We start from the raw sequence: 9,437 nt of genomic DNA, 5'->3' as shown, positions 1-9,437 counted from the left end.
CCCGCGCCAACCCACTCCTGTTGCAAGAGCCACGGTTAGAAGCCCCAAGAGCCCGGATCCTATCACTTCCAGGCTGCTAAATTCCAAACACTGGAGGAGGAAGAAAAGAAGAGGAAGGCCCTGCCGGTTCCCTGGCACCCTCTGCGGTCCGGCACCGCCCCCTGGTGGCCGCCAGCATGCGCGCGGCGTGGGTGCTGGGAGGTGGGCACTTCCGGGGAAAGATTCAGCACCGCCCCCCCCAACCCCCCAGACTAGCGCCCTCGCAACCCCAGCCTGTTCACCCTGGGACTGCACATTTTAAAGAACACCACCTACGTGCCCAGCGTGGTGCAAAGTGCTTAACAGGTGTTATCTCACTTAAGTCTCACATCATCGGCCCTTACAGGTGTGAGTATGACAGGCCCCATTTTAAGGACAAAGCGAGGTGCAGAGAGGGGAGGGGAAGTGCACAAAGACTGCAAGGCTAATGTCACATTTTTTCTTTCTCTTTCTTTTCTTTCTTCGTTTCTTTCTTTCTTTCTTTCTTTCTTTCTTTCTTTCTTTCTTTCTTTCTTTTTCTTTCTTTTTCTAAATTTACTTTTGAGAGAGAGTGTGAGCGAGGGGCAGAGAAAGGGAGAATGCAGAGCCCAAAGCAGGACTCAAGACCTGAGCCAAGTCACATGCTTAACCGACTGAACCACCCAGGCTCCCCTAGTGTCACATTTTCTAACTCAGGTCCAATGCCATTACACTATGTGCCCATTACAGCCCAGTTGATTCCAATGATAGTGATGTGATGATAATTACCACACAATAATAGCAAGATAACCTACAGCGCTATGAGCCATGCACTGTGGGACATAAACACATTTAGTCTACAATAGCCCCAGGGGGTAGGGTCTATTAATATGCCCATTTTACAGTTGAGGAAATTGAGGTACAGAGAGTATTAAGACATTTGTCCCAGGGCACCTGGGTGGCTCAGTCAGTTAAGTGTCCCAACTCTTGATTTGAGCACAAGTCATGATCTCATGGTTTGTGAGATGGAGCCTCACATCAGGCTCTATGCTGACAGCGAGGAGCCTGCTTGGGATTCTCTCTCTTCCTCTCTCTCTCTCTCTCTCAAAATAAATACATTTTTTAACTTAAAAAAAAAAAAAAGAAAAGAAAGAAATTCATCCCAGGTAACTCAGAGAGTAAAGAGTACTGTGAAGGCATCAGGAGACGTGGAATTGTCCAATGGCTCTGTTCATAAATCTTTACTGCACACCTACTAGGTGCAGGCCCCTGAGCTGAGGCCTGAGTGCAGCACAGAGGAGGACTAAACAATGCTAGCACAATGAAGCATGAGAAACCGCAGAGCAAGTCTATACACCAGAAATGTATTACTGAAAATGAGATCCTCAATGAGGAAAATGGTTTAGGATCAGCCAGAAATAAAAGTAAACACGAACAACTGACTACTTCTGGGGGAGAAGAGGACAGTTTAAGTAAATATAAACACTGTCACTGCAACATGCCAGCAGGGATAACACAATGGTAACACCTAATTTGAGGCTTGGCTGAGCATTTGCTTTGAAGAAAAGTAAAAGGCGCTGCCATTCTCCTGAGAAATTCGGAAAAGGAATAGCATTTTAGACATGAATTAAAATTCCTACTCCTAATAAACAGAATCTAGCGATTCAATCTGACTTTCAGAGAAGGCCATTAGACCACCACCTACAACCAACTCCTCCTGCTTCAAGCCTGGGGCCTCAAGAATCCCCTCCCTGGTTTTAGGAAAGTCCACTGTTCTCTGGCCCAGCGGCCTACCCTCTCCCTCCCTCGGGTGCCTCCCAAGCTGGCTGCGGAGCAGGTCTCCTTAGGAAGGTTCCAGACTTGGGGCCGCCGGTTTATTGCCACAGATACACCCCTTCCTTACCCGGGTGAGACCCCAGGGCGAAGGGACTGTTGCAGGAGGCCAGGTCTAGGGCCCACCGTGGGCTGCCGCTGGGACTGGAGCACTCTCAGGGCCAGCCCAGCGCTGCCCCTCTCTGCCCACACATTTTTCTCTTTTCTTGTAGACATTTTGTAAAAAAATGAAGAACATAAAGCTTTATCATTTTCATTAACCACCCCCCCCCCCACTTTATTAAGGTATGATGGGCATACTTTAGCTGTACATAATGTTTACAACATGTTGTTTGGGTACCATTTTTTTATTGAAGTATAATTAACATACAATGTTTTATCAGTTTCAGGTGTACAGCATAGTGATTCAGTGCTCACCAGGATGAGTGTAGTCACCATACAACATTATTACAATATTACTGAATATATTCCTTATGCTGTACTTTCCATTTCCCTTAGCTTATAACTGGAAGTTTGTACCTCTTAATCCTCTTTATCTATTTTGCCCATTCCACCCCCACCCACCTCCCCTCTGACAACCACAGATTTGTTCTCTGCATTTAAGAGCATGGAGTATCATTTTCATTCTTGCCATTCTTGTTACTATTTTGGTCTGTATCATCCAAGAAATGTTGTTTGGACATATATGAGGAAGAGATAAGGTTGGAAAAATTGGCTAAGAGTTTGAATAAACTGGAGAAGAGTATTTGAAAAACAAAACAAATACAGCTTCCCCTAAAAGTAGCTGTAGTTTTGATAACCTAGATTAGCAGGGCTCAAAATGTGGTCCCTGGACCAGCAGTGTCGGCATCATCTGCAGACTTTTTAGATCTGCTCTGGAAGAGATCTGCTGAATAAGAAAACAGCAGGCTGGAGCCCAGAAATCTGTTTCAACCAGTGCTCCAAGAGATTCTGATGCGTGTTCAAATTTGAAAACCACTCTACTACACAATAACCAAATCTCCTGTGAGTTCAGTCATATTTAAAAAATGAATTTATATTTCCCTAGCCATAACAACAACTTCTATCTGAGACACTATGGAAAGAGGAGCCTGGAAAATGCCTGGTGTGGGGACAGAGTTTTCCCACCCAGAATTTCTCCTGGAGGTAACAAGTAGTATGAGTTACAGGCACCCAGATGGGTTGGGCAATGTCAAGGGTGTGGTTCCTTAATCCCCACCCCCCACAAAGTGTTTGTAATGAAACTGGAAAATAAAATGAAGGTGGAAAAGGACCAAAAATGTCCTTCCTGAGCCTGGCTAAAGGTAGGAGTGGATGGGCATGGAGGAAAGGGTTACTGTAGTTTGTGCAAGATCTCCCTTAACTGAACACCCTTGAGCTCCCAGGAGGGGTCCCCTGGGTGTTTTTTTGGCTCCCACCCCGCTGTCACTTGTCTTCCTCTCTTCATCCCTTTCAGGTCCCCTTTTGATCACCCTGGGGCCCATTTTCCCTGGCTCCATCTTTTTACTCTCTACCTTTTCCTGCACCCCACCACACACAAGCTCCTGGGTCTCCAGCTGCTGACTCTTCAGCACAGAGAGCACAGAAGTCATCACCTCCTTTTGATCCCTACATAACCCTTCACGGACTTCAGGGGCAGAGGGCAGAGGCGGTGCAGGTGAAGGAGGATGTGCAGAATCCTGCTAGGCCTGGAAGGAGAGGGGGACCCCTGTAGGGCCTGCAGGGGTTCATAAAGCTCCCCAATTTGGAAGCCGTTTTTGTCCCAAGGAAAGGCCACAAAGCCACTACCTTTTGGGGAGGCTCACCACTGCTGTTCTGCTGGGTCTTTGAGTCAGTGAAGTCACCCCCACCTCTGGCTGGATCCCTGAACCAAGAAATGACACTGACCTGGCAACCTTTGGGGAATGTCACACACTAAAAGGGGAGGCAAATAAGTACTCCTTTTCTCTCCCTGCCTTTGGCTGTTTCCTTGCTGGACTCCTGTGCCTTTGCCCCCCACTCTTATGGACACAGGGACTATTTCTGGGCAGAGGCATGGTAGGTGAAAGCCACTCCTTTCCAGAAGCTGCAGAATTTCTTCCAGATCAAGTTGGGATAGTGAGGCAGGGTGTCTGTGGCTGTGGAATCCTGGGATTTCTCTAGGCCAGGGCTGGCATACAGCCCATTACCCAGGTCACAAGTTCCGATTCAAGCCTGGGTCTCAGATGAAACTTCATCTGTCCACTGACCCCCACAAATAAGAGTCAAATTGCCCATGGTGACTCCTCAGCTGGATTTGCTACATTTGTGGATATTCAGAAGGCTCTTGACATGTTTTTTCCTCACCTTATGAATTAATGAAATATTTTTATTTTGTTCTTTCCATTAGCTTGTTAGACACCTGTGAGGTTTTATTTTGTTTTGACCATTCTTTCAGTATTTACTCTTTAAAGGTAAAATGCCTTTTTTTTCCTTTTGCTGTTTAAGTCTTTTTCAACCGTTTTACAATTATGTGACTAGTCAACTGTCTCTGTGGGAGAGGAGGCACTGAGAATGCTGGGCTTGCCTCAGTGAACAACCCTTCTCTTTGGTATCTTGGATCCTCAGTTCCTGCTGCTTTGGGAGCTCTCTAATGCCTTCAAATATATATATTTGTATTTTATCCATCTCTTCTAGCTATCTCTAGTAGACGTGTTAGTTTATGACACGCTATTCTGTTAATACTAGAAATGGAAGCATCACTGTCTTGGATTTTAATTCTGTATGTTTATTTTTTTAATGTTTATTTTTGAGAGAGAGAGCGAGCGAGCATGTGCACAAGTGGGGGGGTGGTGCGGAGAGAGAGGGAGACAGATGACCCCAAGCAGGCTCTATGCTGACAGCAGAGAGTCCGATGTGGGGCTCGAACTCACAAACCCTGAGATCATGACCTGAGCCGAAGTCAGACGCTCAACTGACTGAGCCACCCAGGTGCCCCTAATTCTGTAATGTTTAAAGACATATAAATAATACTGTTGTTTTGTACACTTAATTATTTACTTTATTCACATATGATCACTTTCTTTGGGCTTCTTTCTTATGTCTCTGACCATCCATCTGGGATTATCTTCCCTTTGTCTGAAATACAGCCTTTACAACTTCATTTAGGGTCTGCTCATGATGAAATTCCTGTTTTTAGCTGCATAAATAGGTCCCCATTCCTGAAAGATTTTTGCTATACACAGAGTTCTAATTAGGCACATATTTTCTTTTAAGTGAAGATTACATTCCTCACTCAAGTGGCTTCCCTTAATGCTACTGGGAAGTCAGATGTTACATCTCTGAAGTTAATTGATCTTTTTGTCTAATTGTTTTAAGATTTTATGTACCTTTTATATTCTTTAACCATGATGTGTATAGTTGTGGACTTATTTTTATTTATACTCTTTTGAGTTTCATTTGGCTTCTTGAATCTGGAGCTTGGTAGGTCTTTCATCAGTTCTGGAAAACTCATAGCCATTAACTCCAAATATTTCTTATTTTCCTCTGGAATCTAATTAAACTTATGTTGGGCTTTCCTACCCAAAGGTTTCATGTGTTTTACTTTGTCTTGTCCCTTCTTCTTCTGTCTCTTCATCTCACTGTTTCTGCCCACCAGTTTCTGGACAATTTCTTCCTACCCATATTCCAGTTGATTCTCTTTTATGTGTAATTTGCTGTTAAAAAAGTTGTTTCATTTTTTTTTCCAAAGGTCAATCTTCTTAATTTTTTTTTTTAAACATTTATTTATTTTTGAGAGACAGAGACAGAGCATGAGCAGGGAAGGGGCAGAGAGAGAGGGAGACACAGAATCCAAAGCAGGCTCCAAGCTGTCAGCACAGAGCCTGACGCGGGGCTCCAACTTACAAACCGCAAGTTCATGACCTGAGCCGAAGTCAGACGCTTAACTGACTGAGCCACCGAGGCGCCCCAAGTTGTTTCATTTTTAATCAGCTATTTTTTAAAGTTCTTTGGTCACTTTTCCAAACCTACTACATGAATTTTTTAAGCTTTCTTGGTTTTGTAGGTATTTTCTAGTTTTTTTTTTAATAACTCTTTAAAAATACTAAAAATTGCTATTTTATACTCTGATAAACAATTCCAGTATTTGGAGTTTTGCGTATTTGTTGTGCGTTATTTCTGTATGTTCTCTTTCATGATGTCCTACATCCTTGTGTATCTGGTTATCTTTGAGAATGTGCTGGAAGTTACTAAGAAAAGGGCTGTGTGTGAATACTCTGATGTCTGAGATGACAATACCTTTCTCTAAGGGTCAATTTCATTTGCTTCTGTCAACACGTGGACACAACACTAGTGTGGTAAATACTGAAGGTTGAGATTCCTTTACACGTCCAAGATACCCTGAATTTCGGAGACATGTCTGCGCCAGGGGCTTTTTATCTCAACATTTACTTGAGGGTACCTACATTTGGGGGTCCCTGTTCAAATGTGGGGTGATTATTCAGACTCCCAACTTTCAGCACTTTTATACTTGTACCCCTTATACTGCAAGTCCACCAATCTTACAGCTGGAATTGTCAGTTGTCTTCTTCCATCAGCAAATGCCTTCAGGCAAAAGCAGCTTGACTGACGGATTTATGAAGTCAGTCTGTTTCATCTCCTGGAGTTTGATTCCTAATTCTTCACTCTTCTTGTTAGCTCTTTTGAATGCTGTCGTTTTTCAACATTTCAACCAGCTCAGGTTATTTTGTATGTTAGAGTTGGTCCTAATTACCTAGACTACCATTATTGGGAGTGTGGCCCTTCACTCAAGGCTTTATTATTCTCCCTCCAGCCTGCCTGCACAGGACCGCTCCTATCCAGAGTTAGGGAGAAAGGAGAGCGGAAGAGGAGATGGTGTCTCTCTTTTTACAGCCTTGTTTCAGCGGAGCAGAAACTTACACTTCCTCAGGAAGAGCCACATTTTCTCAGAGAGATAAGATATGGTTACCTGGTTTCTCCACTTACCTACACAATCCCATTTGGTTGAACTTATCCCCATTTTGTCGGGTAGGTCACATGATTGGAAATGGTCGTGCTATTAGGGCGAAGCGCGGGGAGAAGAGGGGCGGGGCCTGGCCTGGAGTTTTCTGGTCATGGGACTCCCGTGGCTGGTGGCGGCCACTGGAAGAGGGTAGCCTGGCCCCGGGAGCAGGACGCTGGGCACAGGTCGCGAACGCCCTTGCTCCTTTGCACTCCGCGCACACAACGCGATGGCCACGTCGACGCAGACTGGAACTGGGTGTGCGGGTGTCAGCGGCGGATGACGTCAGACACGGTGGCATAAGTGCGCCGACGCCAAGGCTTTCGGGGAATGTAGTCTCCAGCCGCGCCACGCGTCTCGGCAGGCGGAGGCCCTCTTGGTGCGCGTACTCACCCCGCTTCCCACCTAGCGCCCGTAAAATGTGAGGGGACGCAAGTGGGCCTCCTTTCACCTCTTTAAAAGGGCACACTTAGCTCTTCCTATTACTAATTCGAAATTTGGTGGTACAAACCCTTCTAACCTGCCTTCTCACCGCCGCCACGCTGTCACATCCCCTTTTAAGATGCTTAACCTGAGGGAAAGCCAATTTGTGCTTACTAATGGATATTGAAATTTACAGTCTAGCCCTGTTTAAAACTCCAAACTCATACCTTACTCTCAGGTGGCCGAATGCCCTGCCTGCTCCGCGCATGGGTGAGGGGAGAGCGAAGGAGAAAGAAGATGCCCGTTTGCCGCGTTAGGTCCTGTTTGGGGGCCGGTGGCCTGCCCTCATCGGGAGATGCGCACCTGTCTGGGCGCGGCATTCAACTTCGCCCCAGTCCCAAGTGTTCATTCACAGCGGGCGGTCTCTCATCTCTTTGGCCCCATGCAGTGCTTGCATTTTTTTTTTTTTAACCCCTTGCCAGATGGGTCATCCCCTAGCTTGGTGCGGCAGTCACTGGGTCACAGCCCTATGGCTCCTGCCATCCTATTTTCCTTCCCTCTTCTGAGACCCCCAGGCACAGAGAAAAGGTTTGCCGCGGTTTTCGAGAACCGCCCCCAGCTTCTTGTTTGGTTAGCTCCCCATTCATTCTCAAGGGTCTTGGTTTCAATGGTCACTTTATATAGTCACCCTCTTCAGCGTCTAGTGAAATCCTGCCTTGGGATCTTTGGCAGCAAAGAAAACAGTTGGAGTGGCCTTATCCCTTGCTTCCTAGGCACAACATGAACTCGGACCCTTAGAGGGCTTCATGATCTGCTGGTAGGGCCTACTCCAGCAGCAGCCGCCCCTCCTTCAGAAATCTCGTTTCGCCCCTGCCTGTGTTTTGTTCCTCCCCACCCCTCACCACCGCATATACACTCTTCAGAGGTAGGTACACGGCAAGCTCTCCCAAGAAGGGGGCCTGTGGTTTGCTGGAGATGAAGCCACCAAGCTCCAAGGATTTCTGACGTCCCCAATATCTCCAGTTATTCTCTTGGTGTCGGAGTCCCCCCCACCCCTCCCCATCCTATGGAAAGGGCAGAGGCCTTCACCCCAGGACTATAAGGCCCCTCTCCTCTGGATCTGAACCTTGTTATATGGTAACATGTCAGTGGAGGCCCAAGAGCAAGAAGTTGTGTGAATCTTAAACCTCCTAGAGTCTCCTATGGGACAGGGTGTCCGAGCCTTGTGGTACCCTTTAGAATGCAGAAGAACACGAGATTTTGCCTTTGGGGTTTTATCAGCAACTCCCAGCCAACAGAAAAGTTCCTGTCAAAATCCTGTGATAACTCTTCTGAAAACAAGCACTAAAATTCAAGAGCAAATGCTAATTGTTAGTTTCTTAATGCATACAGTGTAACAAAAACCCCGTTAATTATAATTAATACTTATCTGTTCATAGTGCAGTAAAATACCATGTATACTTCAGGTCCAAATTCTTGGTTCCTTTATCCACTAAAATGTGTCCAAAAACTGTTCAAAGGAGTGTTTTTCCAAAATAACAAGGTTTTTACTGAAATGTATTATCAAAAATCAGTTTTCTCCTCCCACCAACTCCTGCAAATAATCACTTGGGTTCTGGATCTACAGGAAGTTCTCTGCTCCCTTGCCCTCCCCCCCCCCCTTCTTTTTAACTGGTCCCTAAAGAGGCATTTACAGGGAGTGGAAATGACTTTGTTTGATCTTGACAGTGCCAAGAACCTTTTTTCATTCTTGGGGTTGGATCAGCTTTTCACCCTTGAGAAAAGGAATGTCTATTTTCCTTCTCCTAAATCCTCCTAAATGTTTGATGTACAGGTCAAACAGGCTCATACCCTGAGGGGAACCAAGCTTTGCGGGAGGAGGGACTGGATAAAAGCAAGGAGGCAGACTTTAAAAGAGTTTGAACATTCAGAGTTGCACATACGACATATGCAACATCCTTTAACACGTTAGTATTTTGCCATGTTTGCTTTTAAAAAAGAGAAATGATGCTTTAAGCTTTATTGTATTCCTTCCTACCCTCTCCCCTGTAGCTCCAGAGGAAACTACCATTCTGAGGCTGATATTTTAATACTTCCCTACTTTTACTTCATATGTTTATTAAAAATAGGTAAAGATTTTTAAGTTATAACACCTCACACTTTACGTATCCCTCAACTTTATTTTCAACGCTAGCCTCATTAA

The 9,437-nt window shown here is 45.4% G+C and overlaps 1 long non-coding RNA gene across 1 annotated transcript in view; it reads right to left on the bottom strand.

Moving 5' to 3' along the window:
* LOC121009703 (uncharacterized) overlaps positions 1-8,826 on the bottom strand; it is a 17,285-nt gene extending 8,459 nt beyond the window's left edge. Inside the window, exon 1 of the long non-coding RNA XR_005780796.1 lies at positions 6,796-8,826. This is a non-coding gene — a long non-coding RNA (uncharacterized LOC121009703). The remainder of the gene's footprint in view (positions 1-6,795) is intronic.
* Between the last annotated feature and the right edge of the window lie 611 nt (positions 8,827-9,437).

This window comes from Herpailurus yagouaroundi, unplaced genomic scaffold (assembly GCF_014898765.1).
Source record: "Herpailurus yagouaroundi ecotype Mexico unplaced genomic scaffold, PumYag 190, whole genome shotgun sequence".
NCBI classification, from domain to species: domain Eukaryota; kingdom Metazoa; phylum Chordata; class Mammalia; order Carnivora; family Felidae; genus Herpailurus; species Herpailurus yagouaroundi.
This window is presented reverse-complemented; position numbering and strand designations above follow the sequence as displayed.